This window comes from Sminthopsis crassicaudata, chromosome X (genome assembly GCF_048593235.1).
Source record: "Sminthopsis crassicaudata isolate SCR6 chromosome X, ASM4859323v1, whole genome shotgun sequence".
NCBI lineage: Eukaryota > Metazoa > Chordata > Mammalia > Dasyuromorphia > Dasyuridae > Sminthopsis > Sminthopsis crassicaudata.
In genome coordinates, this window is record NC_133623.1 from 349,105 (window position 1) to 371,029 (window position 21,925).

General features: G+C 37.7%; 1 protein-coding gene across 22 annotated transcripts in view; it reads right to left on the minus strand.

The window, feature by feature from the left end:
- The window catches only part of LOC141548335 (uncharacterized), a 360,889-nt gene that overhangs the window by 78,222 nt on the left and 260,742 nt on the right, over nt 1-21,925 (minus strand). Inside the window, exon 5 of one of the 22 annotated variants that reach the window (XM_074277138.1) lies at nt 15,515-15,598. The exons of the other annotated variants lie outside the window; for them this stretch is intronic. The gene's annotated coding sequence lies outside the window, so the exon portion shown is untranslated. The remainder of the gene's footprint in view (nt 1-15,514; nt 15,599-21,925) is intronic. 22 annotated transcript variants of the gene reach the window in all.

The window sequence follows — 21,925 nt, forward strand, 5'->3', positions numbered from 1 at the left end:
ATGCTATGTAAACTATTTGAAAAAATAGGGATTGAAGGAGTCCTACCAAATTCCTTCTATGACACAGACATGGTACTGATACCTAAACCAGGTAGATCGAAAACTGAGAAAGAAAACTATAGACCAAATTCCTTAATGAATATTGATGCTAAAATCTTAAATAAGATATTAGCAAATAGACTTCAGAAAATCATCCCCAGGATAATACACTATGACCAAGTGGGATTTATACCAGGAATGCAGGGCTGGTTTAATATTAGGAAAACTATTAGTATAATTGACCATATTAATAATCAAATTAACAAAAAACATTTGATCATCTCAATAGATGCAGAAAAGGCATTTGATAAAATCCAATATCCATTCCTACTAAAAATGCTTGAGAGTATAGGAATAAATGGACTATTCCTTAAAATAATAAGGAGCATATATTTAAAACCTTCAGTAAACATCATATGTAATGGGGATAACCTAGAACCTTTCCCTGTAAGATCAGGAGTGAAACAAGGTTGCCCACTATCACCATTACTATTCAATATAGTACTAGAAACTCTAGCCTTGGCAATAAGAGCCGAGAAAGAGATCCAAGGAATTAGAGTAGGAAATGAAGAAATCAAATTGTCACTTTTCGCAGATGACATGATGGTATACTTAGAGAACCCCAAAGACTCTGCTAAAAAGCTATTAGAAATAATTCAGAATTTTAGCAAAGTGGCAGGATACAAAATAAATCCACATAAATCCTCGGCATTTTTATATATCACTAACAAAATATGACTCTCTTTGGCTCTCTTACTCCCTTTACTTTCCACTTCTGAGTGCCAGAAGTTACACAAGGAATTTCACTCCTATCCAGAATAATCCTTCTAACATGACAAAAAATTGCCCCCACAGCCATTATTTACCAAATTGCCCCATGCCTCGACATAAATATTCTTATCACCTTCGCACTTCTATCAACTATTTTAGGAGGATGAGGAGGGCTTAACCAACACACATGCGAAAAATCTTAGCTTACTCCTCTATTGCTCATATAGGCTGATAGTAGTAATTGTTCACATCAACCCAACAATGACTATCTCAACCTGACTATCTACATTATCGCTACACTAACCACATTTTTAACCCTAAATATCACAAATACTACTAAAGTTAAATCACTTGGAAGCCTATGAAACAAATCCACACCAACAACTATCATTATTATACTAACACTCTTATCCTTAGGAGGTCTCCCACCCCTTACCGGATTTATGCCTAAATGACTTATTCTCCAAGAACTAATCTACAACGGAAACATTGCTACCGCCACTATTATAGCCCTTTCCGCCCTACTTAATCTATTCTTTTACATACGAATTATCTATGCATCAAGCCTCACCATATTCCCATCCACTAATAACTCAAAAATACAATGATTTCACCACTCAATAAAACCCACCACCATTATTCCTACAGCCGCCATCATCTCCTCATTATTACTTCCCCTCACCCCTATATTTATTATACTCACATAACTAAGAACTACAAGACTTTATCTTGCATCAACTCAAACGCAAATCGAGCACTTTAATTAAGCTAAGTTCTCACCCCAGGCCTTGGCAGCACTTAAGCTACTTTTTTGAATTTGCAATTCAACGTAATATATACTTCAAAACCAGCCTAAAGGCTTAGTTCAAACTAGACCAAAGGCCTTCAAAGCCTTAAGCAGGTGTTAAACCACCTAGCCTTTGAGTACTACCAGAGACTCCCCGCCTTGTAAGAAAAAGAAAGGCGGGGAGTCCCCGGGGGAGTCTCAATAGAAAATTTTTCGCCTCTAAACTGGAGGGTATTTATCCCACTAACTCTTAGTTAACAGCTAAGCACCTGACATTTGGCTTCAGTTTAATGGTAAAAAGAGATGTTAGTCCCTGTCTTTGGATTTACAGTCCAATGCTTATACTCAGCCATTTTACCTATGTTCATTACTCGATGACTATTTTCTACTAATCATAAAGATATTGGAACTCTCTATCTTCTGTTTGGTGCCTGAGCAGGCATAATTGGAACAGCCTTAAGCCTCCTTATCCGAGCAGAACTTGGTCAACCGGGCACCTTAATCGGCGATGATCAAATCTACAACGTAATTGTAACAGCTCACGCCTTTGTTATAATTTTCTTTATAGTTATACCTATTATGATCGGGGGCTTTGGTAACTGACTTGTGCCTCTAATAATTGGAGCCCCAGACATAGCGTTCCCTCGAATAAATAATATGAGCTTTTGACTATTACCACCGTCTTTCCTACTACTGCTTGCATCTTCAACAGTTGAAGCGGGCGCCGGCACAGGGTGGACCGTTTACCCACCATTGGCAGGAAATCTAGCCCATGCTGGAGCGTCAGTGGATCTTGCTATTTTTTCACTTCATCTGGCAGGGGTGTCTTCCATTCTAGGGGCAATTAATTTCATTACAACTATTATTAATATAAAACCCCCTGCTATGTCCCAGTACCAAACACCACTTTTCGTCTGATCAGTAATAATTACAGCAGTTCTTCTTCTCTTATCCCTTCCCGTTTTAGCTGCTGGAATTACAATACTTCTTACAGATCGTAACTTGAATACAACATTCTTTGACCCGGCAGGAGGAGGAGACCCAATCCTTTACCAACATCTATTCTGATTCTTTGGACACCCAGAAGTATATATTCTTATTCTACCTGGATTTGGTATTATTTCACATATCGTAACATATTATGCAGGTAAAAAAGAACCTTTTGGTTATATAGGGATGGTGTGAGCAATAATATCTATCGGCTTCCTTGGTTTTATTGTATGAGCTCACCATATGTTTACTGTTGGCCTGGATGTAGACACCCGAGCATATTTTACATCCGCCACAATAATTATCGCAATTCCTACCGGTGTTAAAGTATTTAGCTGATTAGCCACCCTTCATGGAGGGAATATTAAATGATCCCCTGCTATATTATGAGCATTGGGCTTTATTTTCTTATTCACAATTGGAGGTCTCACAGGAATTGTTCTGGCTAACTCATCTTTAGACATTGTTCTCCATGACACCTACTATGTAGTAGCACACTTCCACTATGTTTTATCAATAGGAGCCGTATTTGCAATTATGGGAGGCTTTGTTCACTGATTCCCATTATTCACAGGATATATGCTTAATGACATGTGAGCAAAAATTCATTTCTCTATCATATTTGTAGGAGTAAATATAACCTTCTTCCCTCAACACTTCCTAGGCCTTTCTGGAATACCTCGTCGATATTCAGACTACCCAGATGCTTACACAGCATGAAATGTTCTATCTTCTATCGGGTCTTTTATCTCCCTTACTGCCGTCATTTTAATAATCTTCATCATCTGAGAAGCCTTTGCATCAAAACGAGAAGTCTCTTCTGTAGAACTAACTACTACTAACATTGAATGACTATACGGCTGCCCTCCCCCTTATCATACATTTGAACAACCTGTATTCATTAAATCCTAAACGAGAAAGGAAGGAATCGAACCCCCAAAAATTGATTTCAAGTCAACCCCATAACCTTTATGACTTTCTCAAAAGATATTAGTAATAATAATTACATAACTTTGCCATAGTTAAATTATAGGTTTAAATCCTATATATCTTATAATGCCTTACCCTATGCAACTCGGCTTTCAAGATGCTACTTCTCCAATTATAGAAGAACTAATATATTTTCATGATCATACATTAATAATTGTCTTTCTAATTAGTTCATTAGTCCTATATGTCCTCATCCTAATACTAACTACAAAATTAACTCACACCAGCACTATAGACGCTCAAGAAGTTGAAACTATCTGAACAATCATACCAGCAGTAATCCTAGTTCTAATCGCCCTCCCATCACTACGCATTTTATACATAATGGATGAAATCTATAACCCCTATCTTACAGTTAAAGCTATAGGCCACCAATGATACTGAAGCTACGAATACACTGACTACGAAGAATTAGCATTTGATTCATATATAATTCCAACCCAAGACCTAGCCCCCGGCCAACTTCGTCTATTAGAAGTAGATAATCGAGTAGTTCTACCCATGGAACTTCCAATTCGAATACTTATCTCATCAGAAGATGTTCTCCACGCATGGGCTGTCCCATCTTTAGGGTTAAAAGCAGATGCCATTCCAGGTCGATTAAACCAAGCTACCCTGACCTCTACCCGACCTGGAATTTATTACGGCCAATGCTCAGAAATCTGTGGCTCAAACCATAGTTTTATACCCATCGTGTTAGAAATATCCACCCTTAAATATTTTGAAAACTGATCGCACATAATGCAATCTTCTTTGAGAAACTATTATAATGCTTCAGTATTATTAGAGTATAACACCTCCTCAAAGCCTATGCCGCAACTCAACACCTCCACTTGACTGTACGTAATTGCCTTCACTCTATTTGGAATCTTCTGCGCGTTCCAACTTCAACTCATTGGTATCGAAATAATTTATATTTACCCCCCAGAGGACATAATTAAGCTCCCAGACATTCCATTCCCTTGAGAAAAAAAATGAACGAAAATCTATTTGCCCCTTTCATCTGTCCTAGTATCATAGGTGTTTCTACCTTACCCGTTATTATTTTATTCCCTTGCTTAATCTTCTCAGCACCTAAGCGCTGACTTCCCAACCGTATACAGATTCTTCAAATCTGACTTATTCGGTTAATTACTAAACAAATAATACTTATACACAACAAACTTGGCCGATCATGGACCTTAATGCTTATATCCTTAATTCTCTTTATTGCAACAACTAACCTCCTAGGCCTTCTCCCATACTCATTTACCCCAACAACCCAACTTTCAATAAATCTAGGAATGGCTATTCCTCTTTGAATAGGAACAGTAGTAATAGGCTTTCGTAATAAACCTAAAGCCTCTTTAGCTCACTTCCTACCACAAGGAACACCAACCCCTCTAATCCCTATGCTTATCATCATTGAAACTATTAGCCTTCTTATTCAACCTTTAGCTTTAGCCGTACGGCTAACAGCTAATATTACGGCCGGTCACCTCCTAATTCACTTAATTGGCTCAGCTGCACTAGCCCTTATGTCTATCAGCCTAGCACTATCATCTATTACATTCATCATCCTATTCCTCCTGACAATCCTAGAGTTCGCCGTAGCTTTAATTCAAGCCTACGTCTTTACCCTTTTAGTAAGCCTATATCTACACGACAACACTTAGTTGTCTTAATCTGGTATCGACCACCAAGATGCTTCTTAATGACCCACCAAACTCATGCTTACCACATAGTAAACCCAAGCCCATGACCACTCACAGGAGCCCTCTCAGCCCTCCTTCTAACATCTGGACTAACTATATGATTTCATTTTCACTCAATCCTTCTTCTCCTGATTGGAATTACATCAATGCTTCTAACTATATTTCAATGATGACGAGACATCGTACGAGAAGGAACCTTTCAAGGCCATCACACCCCTGTTGTCCAAAAAGGTTTACGATATGGCATAATCCTCTTCATTATGTCAGAAGTATTCTTCTTTGTTGGCTTCTTCTGAGCCTTTTACCACTCTAGCCTATCTCCAGCCTTAGAATTAGGAGGCTGCTGGCCCCCAGTAGGAATTAGCCCACTAAATCCCCTAGAAGTTCCTCTACTTAATACAGCTATTCTCTTGGCTTCTGGGGTTTCTATCACATGAGCCCACCACAGCCTAATAGAAGGAAGCCGAAAACAAATAATTCAAGCCCTATCAATTACTATTGCCCTAGGTTTGTACTTTACCATTCTTCAGGCAATAGAATACTATGAAGCACCCTTCACTATTTCAGACGGCATCTATGGCTCCACATTCTTTGTAGCAACAGGATTCCACGGACTTCACGTGATCATTGGATCCCTATTCCTCACAGTATGCCTCCTTCGACAATTATTTTACCACTTTACATCCACCCACCACTTTGGCTTTGAAGCGGCCGCCTGATATTGACACTTCGTAGACGTAGTTTGACTATTCCTATACGTATCCATCTATTGATGAGGCTCATATTTTTCTAGTATAATTAGTACTACTGATTTCCAATCATTAAGTTCTGGGTAAAACCAGAGAAAAATAATTAATATAATCTTAACCCTAATGATTAACTCTGCCCTCGCCACAATCATTGTTCTTATTGCCTTCTGACTACCCCAACTTTACTTGTACTTAGAAAAGTCTAGCCCTTACGAGTGTGGTTTCGACCCCTTAGGCTCCGCTCGACTGCCTTTTTCAATAAAATTCTTTCTAGTTGCAATCACATTTCTTCTGTTTGACCTAGAAATTGCTCTTCTTTTACCACTCCCATGGGCCATTCAACTCCCAACAACAAAGACTATACTTATCCTATCCTTTTCCCTAATCATCCTACTTACAGGCGGATTAGCATATGAATGGTACCAAAAAGGCCTTGAATGAACTGAGTAGGTTTTTAATCTAAGTAAGATAATTGATTTCGACTCAATAAATCATGGTTTTACCCCATGAATACCTTATGCTTTCAATCAACCTAAACCTAATCGTGGCCTTCCTATTGGCCTTAATAGGAGTCCTAATTTATCGATCACATCTAATATCAACCCTCTTATGCCTGGAAGGTATGATATTATCCCTCTTTATCCTTATAACCCTCTTAATTACACACTTCCACATGTTCTCAATGTCTATAACCCCTTTGATTCTCTTAGTTTTCTCAGCCTGTGAAGCAGCTATCGGCTTAGCACTACTAGTTAAAATCTCAGCCACCCATGGCTCTGATCATATTCAAAATCTTAACCTCCTACAATGCTAAAAGTCCTCACAGCAACTTTCATACTTATTCCCCTAACCTGATGCTCAAAAAAGCCTTGAATCTGAATTAACACGACCACTCATAGCTTTTTAATTAGTATCTGAAGCTTAACCCTCCTATATCACAACTCAGACCTGGGTTATAACTACAACCCATCCTTTTCATTAGATTCTCTATCTGGGCCTCTTCTGGTTCTTTCGTGCTGACTTCTACCACTAATAATAATTGCAAGCCAAAACCATTTAGCCCATGAACCTTTAACCCGAAAAAAAATCTACCTTACCATATTAATTGTTCTCCAACTATCACTGATCATAGCATTTGCCTCATCAGAATTAATTATATTCTATATCCTATTTGAAACAACCCTAATCCCCACCCTTATTATCATTACACGCTGAGGAAGCCAAAATGAACGACTTAACGCAGGCCTATATTTCCTCTTCTATACTCTCGTGGGCTCACTACCCCTCTTAGTCGCCCTACTTTACCTTCACACAAATTTAGGCTCACTACATATCCTAACTATATCACTCATAACTCCAACCATGGACCCCTCTATATCAACCACAATACTATGATTTGCATGTATAACAGCATTTATAGTAAAAATACCACTATACGGCCTTCACCTGTGACTTCCAAAAGCACATGTGGAGGCCCCCATTGCGGGATCCATAGTCCTAGCTGCTATCCTACTTAAACTAGGGGGTTATGGGATTATACGAATCACAACCCTTACCGAACCCGCAACAACCAACTTGTGCTACCCCTTTATAATTCTATCCTTATGGGGTATAGTAATGACTAGCTCTGTTTGCCTACGCCAAACAGATCTAAAATCTCTTATCGCTTATTCATCCGTAAGTCATATGGGATTAGTTATTGTTGCAGCCCTAATACAATCACCACTCAGCTTCATGGGAGCCACCGTATTAATAATTGCCCACGGGTTAACTTCCTCAATACTATTTTGCCTTGCTAATACTAATTACGAACGCATTCATAGCCGAACTTTAATCCTAACCCGAGGGCTTCAAATAATTCTACCTCTAATATGTGCCTGATGACTTCTTGCCAGCTTAGCAAACCTAGCCCAACCCCCCTCTATTAATTTGCTAGGTGAACTCATAGTAATTATAACAACATTTTCCTGATCTAATTTCTCATTAATTCTCCTAGGGGTAAACACAGTTATCACAGCCCTATATTCCCTCCACATATTAATCACCTCCCAACGAGGTAAATTTACCCACCACATAAACCCTATTAAACCCACATTTACCCGAGAGCATGTATTAATAGCACTTCACCTGCTACCTCTACTAATCATCTCTATCTCACCTAAACTTATTTTAGGGCCCACATATTGCAAATATAGTTTAATAAAAACATTAGATTGTGAATCTAAAATTAGAGGTTCAAACCCCCTTATATGCCCGAGAAAGTTACAAGAACTGCTAACTCTTGAACCCATGTTTAAACCCATGGCTTTCTTACTTTTAAAGGATAATAGTCATCCATTGGTCTTAGGAACCAAAAATTTTGGTGCAATTCCAAATAAAAGTAATTAATTATCTATTAAATTCTTCTCTTCTTCTTTCCATCTCCATACTAACCTTTCCCCTGATCTATAATATTCTTCTTCCCCATAAATCAAGCAACTTTCCAGCCTTATGTAAAAACACAGTCAAACTAGCTTTCTTTATTAGTACCATCCCGTTCGCCCTGTTCATCTATTCAGGGCAAGAAGCCACAATTACTAACTGACAATGACTCTCAATAAACTCATTTAACCTTACAATAAGCTTCAAATTAGACTACTTTTCCATTACATTTATTCCAATTGCACTATATGTCACATGATCTATCCTAGAGTTCTCAATATGATATATACACTCAGACCCCAATATCCACCGATTCTTCAAATACCTAATCACATTCTTATTTACTATAATCATCCTTGTAACTGCTAATAACCTCTTCCAACTCTTCATTGGATGGGAGGGGGTAGGGATTATATCTTTTATACTTATCGGATGGTGGTTCGGACGAACCGATGCAAATACTGCCGCTCTGCAGGCTGTTCTTTACAACCGAATCGGGGATATTGGCTTTATCCTAACCATAGCATGATTAATGATTAATAGTAATTCTTGAGATATTCAACAAATCCTCATAACAAATACTGGAACACTAGCACTACTAGGTTTAATCATCGCAGCAACTGGCAAGTCCGCACAATTTGGCCTACACCCATGACTCCCCTCAGCTATAGAAGGCCCAACTCCTGTATCCGCCCTACTCCACTCAAGCACAATGGTTGTAGCTGGTATCTTCCTATTAATCCGCTTTAGTCCAGCAATAGCATCCAACCAGATGGCCCTAACCATCATACTCTGCTTAGGAGGAATTACCACCTTATTTACGGCCATCTGCGCTATCACACAAAACGATATCAAAAAAATTGTAGCCTTTTCCACATCCAGCCAACTAGGTCTAATAATAGTAACCTTAGGCCTTAATCAACCACACCTAGCATTTCTCCACATCTGCACCCATGCCTTTTTCAAAGCAATGCTTTTCCTCTGCTCTGGGTCTATTATTCACAGCCTTAATGATGAGCAAGATATCCGAAAAATAGGAGGGCTACTAACACTTCTGCCCATTACCTCTGCAGCAATCATACTAGGAAGCCTAGCCCTCATGGGCACACCTTTTTTAGCAGGATTTTACTCCAAAGATTCTATCATTGAAGCCATAAATACATCACACGTTAATACTTGAGCCTTACTTATCACTATAGTTGCCACTACTTTAACAGCAGTCTACAGCATACGAGTCATCCATTTTGCTCTTTTAAAAGAGCCTCGTTTCCTCCCAATAAGCCCTTTAAATGAAAATAACCCTCACCTAATCAATCCAATCATGCGACTCGCCTTAGGAAGCATTTTTGCAGGGTTTTTACTAACTTATAATTTACCTCCAACCACAATAATCCCTATAACTATACCCACTTTTACAAAACTATCCGCCCTTATTGTTACAATCTTAGGCATCTTAATAGCCATAGAACTAAACTCACTTACAAACAAAATACCAAACAAATCTTTAATCCATACTCACAACTTCTCAAATTTACTAGGATATTTCACACATATCTTCCATCGAGTAAACCCACTAGTAAACTTACATCTAGGCCAACACATCGCTACCATACTTATTGACTTAAGCTGATATGAAAAAACAGGACCTAAGGGTCAAGCTAATATTCACAGCTCTGCATCTTCTTCTTCTACTTCTACTCAAAAAGGAATAATTAAAACGTACTTCCTATCTTTCGTTGTTTCTATCGTACTTACTTTAATAATTGTACAGTTATAAACCACGAACAACTTCTAACACTACTAAAATGGTAATAAATAAAATTCACCCTAATAGTACTATGGCTCACCCACCACAACCATATAATAAAGATACCCCACTCCAATCTTGACCAACACAATAATTCCCTAATGAGTCAAACAAATCTAATGTCATCACAACCTCAATATCCCCAGACATTAGATATCATACTACTTCCATTAACAAAGTGAGCAATAACATACCAAAAGCTACTGTATTTCCCACTCAACTTTCTGGGTACTCCTCAGTAGCCATAGCTGCAGTATAACCAAATACTACCAGTATCCCACCTAGATAGATTAAAAAAACAATTAAACCTAAAAAAGTACTGTTCAAACTTACAACAATAGCGCACCCCACACCCCCACTTAATACTAACCCCAAGCCTCCAAAAACCGGAGATGGTTTAGAAGCAAAAGCAACAAACCCAAAAATCAGCAGCAGAGATAATAAAAAAATAATTATCATTTCCATAATAATTTTAGTATGGACTTTAACCATAACCTATGGCATGAAAAACCATTGTTGTAATTCAACTACAAAAACCTAATGACCAATCTACGTAAAACTCACCCACTAATAAAAATTATTAACCACTCGTTCATTGATCTTCCTGCACCATCTAACATCTCTGCCTGATGAAACTTTGGCTCCTTGTTGGGAGTTTGCCTAATAATTCAAATCTTAACAGGGTTATTTCTAGCTATGCACTATACATCTGATACTCTCACTGCCTTCTCTTCAGTAGCCCACATCTGCCGCGATGTTAACTACGGCTGGCTAATCCGAAACCTTCACGCCAACGGGGCTTCCATATTCTTTATATGCCTATTTTTACACGTAGGCCGAGGAATTTACTACGGCTCTTACCTCTATAAAGAAACCTGAAACATTGGAGTAGTACTTCTACTCACCGTTATAGCCACTGCGTTTGTAGGATATGTCCTTCCCTGAGGCCAAATATCATTTTGAGGGGCAACTGTAATTACCAACCTTCTATCAGCTATCCCCTATATTGGAACAACACTTGCAGAATGAATTTGAGGTGGATTTTCAGTAGATAAAGCAACCCTAACCCGATTCTTCGCATTCCATTTCATCTTACCCTTCATCATTGCAGCCCTTGTTATTGTCCACCTATTATTCCTACATGAAACAGGCTCAAATAACCCATCAGGAATTAACCCAGACTCAGATAAAATCCCATTCCACCCATATTTCACTATCAAAGACGCCCTAGGCGTTATACTCCTCCTTCTCGTTCTACTATCTCTAGCCCTTTTCTCCCCAGATTCATTAGGAGACCCAGATAATTTTTCACCCGCCAATCCACTTAGTACTCCACCACATATCAAACCAGAATGATACTTCCTATTCGCATATGCCATCCTACGTTCAATCCCTAATAAACTAGGGGGCGTTCTGGCCCTTCTAGCCTCTATCCTAATCCTACTGATTATTCCATTCCTTCACACGGCCAACCAACGAAGCATGATATTCCGCCCCATCTCTCAAACACTCTTCTGAATCCTCACCGCCAACCTTATAACACTCACATGAATTGGAGGCCAGCCAGTAGAACAACCATTTATCATTATTGGTCAACTAGCATCTATCCTTTACTTCATACTTATTCTCATCCTAATGCCCCTAGCAGGCGCCTTCGAGAACTATATACTTAAACCTAAATGAAGAGTCCAAGTAATTTAACCAAAATACTGGCCTTGTAAGCCAGCAATGAAGGTATAACCCCTCCTAGGACACATCAAGAAGAAGGCATTACGCCCCACCATCAACACCCAAAGCTGATATTCTACTTAAACTACTTCCTGCAAAACCTTTTAATAATGTCATAATTTTCAATTTATATACTATGCCAGTATTAAATTTTTTTTTTCAAAAAGAAGAAAATCGTAATTACATTATATCCATGATACAAGACATACTTATATATAGTACATTCCTATCTATTCCCCTATCATATAAGCAATGTAAATTACATATCATGTTACAATAAATATTTATGTATATAGAGCATACATTTATTTACCACTAGCATATAATAATATACATAATAATCATATATTACTAAATACATTAATATAAGTATTACTAATAATTATATAAGACATGCAGATCATTACCTAATAAATCTCATATAGTACATAATACATAATATGTATATATTACATAAGACATTATATGTTGGCGTACATAGACATATTATCCATGAAGGTTGATCAACTAAGCTATTTCCTCTAGCAGATCATCTCCTATAGTGGTTCCTTTATCCCCAACTCACGAGAGATCAGCAACCCGCCATCGGAAGATACAACATCCTTCAGAGCAAGCCCATTAACTGCGGACGAACCTAAATCGCTTTGACTGGCTACTGGTTGCTACTTCAGGCCCATTCGTTCCTATTTCAGCTCAACTATGCTTTTCGTCGAGGCATATGTGATGGTAGCAATGCAGTTTGGCCTCATATCGCGGCATCTCGAGTGACTTAAACGGCATAAGGTAGGTTTTTATTTGGGGGAGGTTTATCAGCAGGGCGGGAGCCTGGGGGACGCCAATAAACAGAGCAGACTTACATAACAAGAGGGACTGAAATTGTAACCCGACATCAACTGAGAAATGATTACAGCACTCGCGGTTATTTCCATGTGGTAATGTTAGTGAATGATTATAAGACATAACATTAACTTAACACAATCAAGTATAATGAGTTGTTTTGATATGAATGGGTAATTTAATATCAATGGTTTACTAACATATTATCAATGATCGATAGACATAAATGTTAATTACTACATACCTCAATAGACATGTGTTTATATTTCCCCCCCCCGAGTCAAATCAGACACGAGGAGCACGAACAACACGTGCATACACCTGCGTGTGTGTATGCGTACGTGTATGCGTGTGTGTGTGTATGTGTATGCGTGTGTGCGTGCGTGTATGCGTGTGTGCGTGCGTGTATGCGTGTGTGCGTGCGCGTATGCGTACGTGTATGCGTGTGTGCGTACGTGTATGCGTACGTGTGTGTATGCGTACGTGTGTGTATGCGTGTGTGCGTGTGTGCGTGCGCGTATGCGTACGTGTATGCGTGTGTGCGTACGTGTATGCGTACGTGTGTGTATGCGTACGTGTGTGTATGAATAAATTATTAATAATATTTATAATAAATTTTTAATAACTTATAATAATTTATAAAAGTTTTTTACCGCTAAACCCCCCCTACCCCCCCTTACTAAATTATATCGCTTCCGTCAAACCCCAAAACCGGATGATAGGCCTCTAGTATGGTACAAAGTTACCGTGGAGAAATAGGTTAAACCCATATTCATACAATAGCAGTAGCTTCCCAAACCCACTTCAACTACTATTGAATTCTTCTTACATAAACTATTAAAGTGTTAGAAAGTATCACAAAGCAATAAGCGCTATAAGTTTAATAATATAAAGCGTAAGCTTTCTGTCGCAAATTTTACTTTATTTATATATTAAATTTTCAAATTTTTACTTAAAAAAAAAAACCAATTTTTAGTGAAAAAAATAATCAATACTGACATAGCATACAAATTTAAATCTTATAAAGATTCTCCTCGTGTTAGTTTGTGTAGCTTAACCAAAGCATAGCACTGAAAAAATAATAGAAAAAACATCCACAAATAATATGACTCTCTTTGGCTCTCTTACTCCCTTTTTCTCTGATTCTCCCTCTGTTTTTCACTTTCTTTAAGTCTGGCTCTCTATTTTTCTGTTTTTCTGTCCCTCCCTCTGCCTCTATCTATGATGTCTGCTTCTCTTTTTCTAAATTTCTCTATGGTTCCCTGACTTTGTTTCATTCCTGCTTCTCTCTTCCCCTTTCTCCCCTCTCTTCCCCCCATCTCTCCTCCCTTCTCTCTCTCTCTCATAGATTTCTTTTTTTGTCTCTATTTTTATCTGTCTCTCTGGCTGTCTCTGTCTCTTTTTATCTCTTTCTCTTAGAGAGACTCTGCCAGCAACAAAGAGTTGTGTCTCATACATTCTCTTCTACCAAAGCTTGAATTTAAGAGAGAGAGAAAGAGAGAGAGAGAGAGAGAGACAGAAAGGATTTCTCCCTGCTTTTGTTTAATATCCAAGTCTGTGAATTGCACTAAATATCAAAAATTGAGTGACTATCTCCATCCAATGGCCATAATATATAACAACAGCTAAATTAAATTGTGAATATATACATTTATTTAATTCACACCTGGAAAAATGAATTACAATTTCTCTCTCTCTCTCTCTCCCTCTCTCCTTTCTTTCTGTTTCTCTCTCTTTGTGTACTGCCTCTTTCTCTGCTTCTCTTGGACAATATCTTTTCCTTTGTCTCACTGTCTGTCTGTCCCTTTATCTAAGCTCTCTTAATTGCTCTCTCTTTCTCACTCACACTCACTCTTTCCTCCACCAGCAGCCCCACCACTCTCTCACTCCGTTTTCTATGTTTCTCTCTGTTCCTCTATCTCTGTTTCTTTCACTCGGACACTTTTTGGCTCTCTGTCTCTTTGACATTCTCTTTTCCGGATTCTCTCTCTTGTGCTCACTCTACCTTGCTATGTCTCTGACTTTGTCTCTCTCTTTCTCAAGCTCCAGCTCCCTCGCCCTCTATCTGTCTCTCTATCTGTCTCCTATCTATCTATCTCTATATATTTGTCTATTTTTCTGTGTCTCTTAATCTTTCTCTCTGTGTGGTTCTATCTCACTGGCTTTGTCTGTCTCTTTTATTTTTTATGTGTTGACTCTTCATCTCTTTCTCTATTTTTCTTCCTCTTTTTTTCAGTCTTTCTCTCTGCCTCTCTCTCTCTCTCTCTCTCTCATACACACACACTTTGTTTTTTTCTCTCTCTTTGTTTTTCTATCCCTGACCTTCTGTTTCTCATTCTTTTTCTCACTCATACTCAACCTTTTCTTCTATCCCCCCTCTCTCCCTCCCTCCCCCTCTTTCTCTCCCTTCCTTCCCTCCCTCATTGTTTTGGTCTCATTCTTGCAGACAAATAGACAGTCAGATGTACAGAGAAGAAAAGCCTGAAACGAGACAGAGAAAGAGAGAAAGAAATTGAGACAGAGAAAGAAAAGTAAAGCATGAAACAACATTGACCCCCAAGATAATTTAGAAAATCCTCAGGTAAAGTCTGCCTCATTGGAATATAGGACCAGAAGAACCCTGAACAATCCAGACTCCTGCAAAGGAAATCCAGCCCTCCCTAACCAAGGTAGCCAATAGGTGACCACATCCAGCACAAACCTGCAGCAGTCCTTTGGGTAACAGAAGCAGGAGGACAGGGGCTTCAGGATCTCTCAGCCTTCCCTTGATGGGAATGTCCAAACACTAGATAGATTTTTTTTAAAAGAAAGAAAAAAGATCTATATATGCAGCAATAGGTACAGCAACTCATTTTATGGTGGCAAAGAACTGCCACCTGGGAGGATGTGATTAAGTTGTGGAATATGAATGTAATGAAATATCCCTGTATCTAAACAAATAATGAACAAGTGATTTTTTTTTCAAATATGGTAAACTTACAGGAACTCATGCTGACTGAAGAGCAGAACCAAGGAAATATATACAGCTACACCAAAATTAGTGAAAGAGTAAATATGAATGGCTAAGTTCCTTGGACTGACAGGAAATTTTAATTAAGAGTGAAGGTCTTCTGAAGGAAAATGCTATCTACCTGCAGAGAAAAAATTGATATATGGAAATATATATTGTATAGTTTCACACAAATGTTGACATTTTCTAATGTGGATTTGAGAGGGACAGGGAGAGACAACTGGGAACTGAAAATGCAAGGAAATAATTAATATCCTTTAACGCTGTAACTTTCACATTATACTACAAATGGAACTGGAGACCGGAATGTGAAGTGAAAGATTTTTCCTTCAAAGGCCAGTCATACCACTAACACCATGTAAGCCCTCGGGAAAACCACCCAATTTCTCAAGGTCACTACTTCCATCTATAAAATAGAATGGTAGACTAAATCAAAGCTTCTTAAACTTTTCCCTCTCACAGCCCTTCTTGCTGAGGAATTTTTCCATGACCCAAGGTATAAAAGGATCTAAAATATATACCCAAATCAAGTATTGGATGATTGAAAATCTTAAAATAAAGTATTTAAAAACAAATTTATATATTTTTGATTACATATATATCCTGTATTTATAATTTTACCATTATTGAAAAAGAAAATGTTCATACAAATAAGATGAATTTCTTTTTATCTACAAATTAAATTACAGGCAGAATATTAATTTTACTGACCCCTATGTTCAGTTACCTGACCCCATGAGGGGTTACAACCTGCAATTTAAGAAGCTTTGTACTAGATGACTCCCAGGGTCCCTTTCTGCTAAGTGCTGTCAGTGAACTGCAAACTCAATGTAATGCTGCACAGAAGAAATCAAGTTGTTACATCCAACATTAAGAATTCCTACAAGGAGAGGGTTGGAATCTGGGTTCAGTCATCTCTACCACATGGCGGTTGATTTTACAAAGCTGCAATATGTGGTCTACTGAGGATAAAAGACTTACCCACTTTTCAGCAAATTCTTTACTGCTGCTGTAGAAAAGTTCTCCAGGCTTGCCTGCCCCAAAAGTGATGTTAAATAGGTGTAAGATCTCAGGCAAAAAATTCACATTTCTTTGCATTAATGTCCTCAGTGAAATAAAGAGCTCATTCCAGGCTATGGGGAGAGATATCTTTGGTGTTAGCATTCCTGCTTCTGGGATTTTAATGCTTCATTAAACAAACCCAGAATCTGAGGGAGAAGTGGGAGGATAAAGGGGAAGGAAGGTGACCCCCTCCCAAGACCTGCAGCAAAATTCCCTCCAAGCAATGAAAAAAATTCTCTCCCAAAATGAATTGGAGAGGAGAAACCCAATAAAAGTAAAGAATGAAAAAACATTGACCCCCAAATTAATTTAGAAAATCCTCACGTAAAGTCTGCTTCACTGGAATGAGGGACCAGAACAATCCTGAGCAATCCTGATTCCCACAACTGAAATCCTGCCCTCCTTAACCAAGGCTGCCAATACATGAACACATCCAGCACAAAACTGCAGCAGTCCTACTGGTAACAGAAGCAGGAGGAAGGGAGGCTTCAGGATCTCTCAGCCTTCCCTTGATGAAAGTGTCCAAACACCAGAGAGATTTTTTATTTAAAAGAAAGAAAAAGAACTATATATACAACATTTGCATTAATTCGTTTTGGGTGTTTAGGGTTGGGGTTTAGGGTTAATATTGTGTTTGGACCCCTTTGTGCAGATACATATACCGGTGTTTAAATCAGTATACCTCTGTGCAAATACTTGCACATCTGTTCAAATAAGTGTACATCTGGGCAAATATCTACCTTTGAGAAATAAGTGTGCCTCTGTGTAAATAAGTAACTCTGTGCAAATAATTATACCAGTATGGAAATAACTACCTCTGTGTAAAGATATGTACCTCTTTACAAATAACTACCTCTGTGCAGATAATTTTACCTGCATGGACGTAAAGATCTCCGTGCAAATAAGTGTACCTCCGTGCAAATAAGTGTACCTCCGTGCAATAACTACATCTGTGCAAATAAGGGTACCTTAACAACTAACCCTAAACTACCCATTTTCTCAATATTACAACTTCCATCTATAAAATAGAATGGTAGACTAAATCAAAGCTTCTTAAACTTTTCCCTCTCACAGCCCTTTTTGCTGAGGAATTTTTCCATGAACCAAGCTATAAAATTGTCTAAAATAGATATCTAAATCAAGTATTTACTGATAATCATAAAATGTATTTAAAACATATTTATATATTTATATCACATATATATCCTATAAACTAATTTATATATATATATATATATAATCACCTGTATTTATATTTATAGATCATATAAGTATACATTATTTCCACAGTGCTACAATTAATTGCACACAGATAGATCCATAAAGTTAAAATTATTTGCAAAGAGGTACAACTATTTACACAGAGGTACACTTATTTGCACAAATGTAGTCAGTTCCATAGAGGTATAGTTATTTGCACAGAGTTACACTTTTTTACACAGATGTACACTTATTTGCACAAAAGTAGTTATTTTCATACAGTAACAATTATTTGCACAGAGGTAGTTATATGAACAGAAGTATAATTATTGACACAGAGGCACATTTATTTGCAAAGAGGTCCAACTCTTTACACAGAGGTAAACTGATCTGTACAGAGGTATGGTTATTTGCAGGGAGGTAGAGTTATTTGTAATGAGGTACAATTATTTTCTCAGAGGTAGTTATTTCCATAGAGGTATAGTTACTTTCACAGAGGTACACATTTCCCCACAGAGGTACACTTATTTGTACAGAGCTATATTTATGTCCACAGAGGTAGTTATTTACATACATGTCTAATTGTTTGCACAGTGGTAATTTGTACAAGTGTACATTTGTTTCAAAAGAGGTACCCTTATTTGAACAGGTGGAGATATTTGCACAGAGGTACACTTATTTGCAGAGATTGTGTAGATAATTATACCTCCATGGAAATAACAGAGGTAGTTATTTGTAAAGAGGTACACATCTTTACACAGAGGTAGATATTTCCATACAGGTATAATTATATGGACAGAGGTAGCCTTATTTGCCAGAGGGAGTTATTTGCACAGAGCCAAACTTATTTGAACAGAGGTACACTTATTTACACTGATGTGCAAGTATTTGCATAGAGGTGAACTTATTTATTCACAAGTACACCTATTTGCACAGAATTAGTTATTTCCATAAAAGTATAATTATTTGCATTGAGGTAGTTATTTGCACAGAGAAACTGTTATTTACGCTGAGGTACATGTATCATATAGAAGTACAATTATTACACAGAGGTACACTTATTACACAGAGGTACCGTTATTTGCAGGGAGATAGTTATTTTCACTGAGGTAGAATCATTTACACAGAATGACACCTTTTTCCACATAGGTACATGTATTTTAGCACAGATACATTCATTTTTAAAAAGCTATATTTCCACATATGTTATTTACATTCATGTATAATTATTTACACAGTGTTAGTTATATGTACACAAAGGTACATTTATTTGGACAGAGTTACCATGATTTGCAGAGGTAGTTACTTGCACACAGGTACACTTATTTGCAGAGAGATACTTATTTGCAGAGATATACACTTTTTTGCACAGGGATCGTTATTTCAATATAGATATAATTATCTGCACAGAGCTGGTTATTTGCACAGAGGTACACTTATTTGCACAACAGTACATTTACTTGCACAGAGGCAGTTATTTCCATAGAGGTATAGTTACTTTCACAGAGGCACAAACACACAACCGGCCTGTGGGTAAAGAAATGCAGGAGGAGGGGGGCTTCAGGAACTTTCAGCCTACCCTGGATGGGAGTGTCCAAACACCAGAGAGATTTTTTTAAGAGAAAGAAAAAGACCTATATATCATAAATATATGTGTGTGTGTGTGTGTGTGTGTGTGTGTATTAAATTATGTCATTTGTGAAAAAGGAAATGTTCATACACATGAGATGGATTTTTTATTTTTTACCTAGAGAATTAAATACTGGTGGAATATTAATTTTTCATGACCCCTATATATCCAGTTACCTGACCCCATTAAATGCTACAAACTGCAGTTTAAGAAGCTTTGGATTAGATAACACTCGGGATCCCTTTCTGCTAAGGGGTTTCAGTGAACTACAAGCTCAATGTAATGCTGCACAGAACAAACCAAGTTATTACATGTAACATTAATAATTTCTAGAAAGAGAGGGTTGGAACTTGGGTTCAGACATTAGAAAGTTGCAATATGTGGTCTGCTGAGGATAAATGACTTACCCACTTTTCAGCCAATTCTTTACTGCTGCTGTAGAAGAGTTCTCCAGGGTTGCCTGACACAGCACTGCGGCTAATTACCTGTGAGACCTCAGGCAAAAAATTCACCTTTCTTTGCATTTATGGCTTCACTGAAATAAAGGGCTCACTCTAGGCTATTGGCAAAGACACTTCTGGTTTTAGCAGTTGTGTTTCTGGGATTTTAATTGTTCATTAAAGAAATCCAGAGTCTCAGGGGAAAATGGCAGGGGGAAAAAGCAGGTGACACCCTTCCAAAACCTGGAATAAAATTCCCTCCAAGCAATTTAAAAATTTTGTCCCAAAATGAATTGGGGAGGGGAAACCCAATAAAAGTAAAGCATGAAAAAACATTGACCCCCAAAATAATTTAGAGAATCCTCAGGTAAAGTCTGCTTCATTGGAATGAGGGACCAGAAGAATCCTAAACAATCCAGGCTCCTGCAATGGAAATCCCGCCCTCCCTAACCAAGGCACCCAATAGGTGACCACATCCAGCACAAACCTGCAGCAGTTCTTTGGTTAACAGAAGTAGGAAGACTGGGGCTTCAGGATCTCTCAGCCTTCCCTTGGTGGGATTGTCCAAACACCAGATAGATTTTTTTAAAGAAAGAAAAAGACCTATATATACAACAATAGTTGCAGCAACTCATTTTGTGCTGGCAAAGAGCTGCCACCTGAGGGGATCGCATCCATTGGGCTAGGGGTGATTAAGTTGTGGAATAGGAAGGTAATGGAATATCTTTGTGCCTGAACATATAATAAACAGGTTAATTTTTTAAAATGTGGAAAATTACAGGAACTCATGCTGACTGAAGAGCAGAACCAAGGGAATATATAAGGCTACACCAAAATCAGTGGAAGAGTAAATATGAATGGCTAAGTTCTTTGAACTTACAGGAAATTTCAATTAACTGTGAAGGTCTTCTGAAGGAAAATGCTATCTAGCTGCAGAGAAAATAATTCATATATGGAAGTTTATATTGTATGCTTTCACATATATTTAACCAATGTTGACATTTTCTACTGTGGGGTTGGGAGAGACAGGGGCAGAAAACTGGGAAGTGAAAATGAAAGGAAATAATGAATATTCTTTAAAGTTGTAACTTCCACATTCTACTAGAAATGGAACTGGAGACTGGAATGTGAAGTGAAAGATTTTTCCTCCCAAGGCAAGTCCACTAACCACCATGTCAGCCCTTTGGAAAACCACCCAATTTCTCAAGATCACAACTTCCATCTATAAAATAGAATGGTAGACTAAATCAAAGCTTCTTAAAATTTTCCCTCTCACAACTCTTTTTGCTAAGGAATTTTTCCATGACCCAAGGTATAAAAGAATCTAAAATTGATATCCAAGGCAAGTATTTGTAGATAGTAAATCATAAAATAATATCTTTAACAATATATTTATATGTTTTATCACATATATATCCTATAAATAAATATACATATATATTTATACATCATATAAACATGTATATATATATATATATATATATATTTGCTATATTTATAAATCTATCATTTATGGAACAGAAAATGTTCATACACGGGAAAGGTATTTATTTTTACTTACAGAATTAAATACTGGTGGAATATTAATTTCCCTAAACCATATATATTTAGTTACCTAACACCATGAGGAGTTAAAAGCCACAGTTTAAGACTAGGTGATTCCCAGGGTCCCTTTCTGCTGAGGGGTTTCAGTGAATACTGAACACTGCACAGAACAGACCAAGTTGTTACATCTAACATTAAGAATTACTAGAAGGAGAGTTTTGGAAG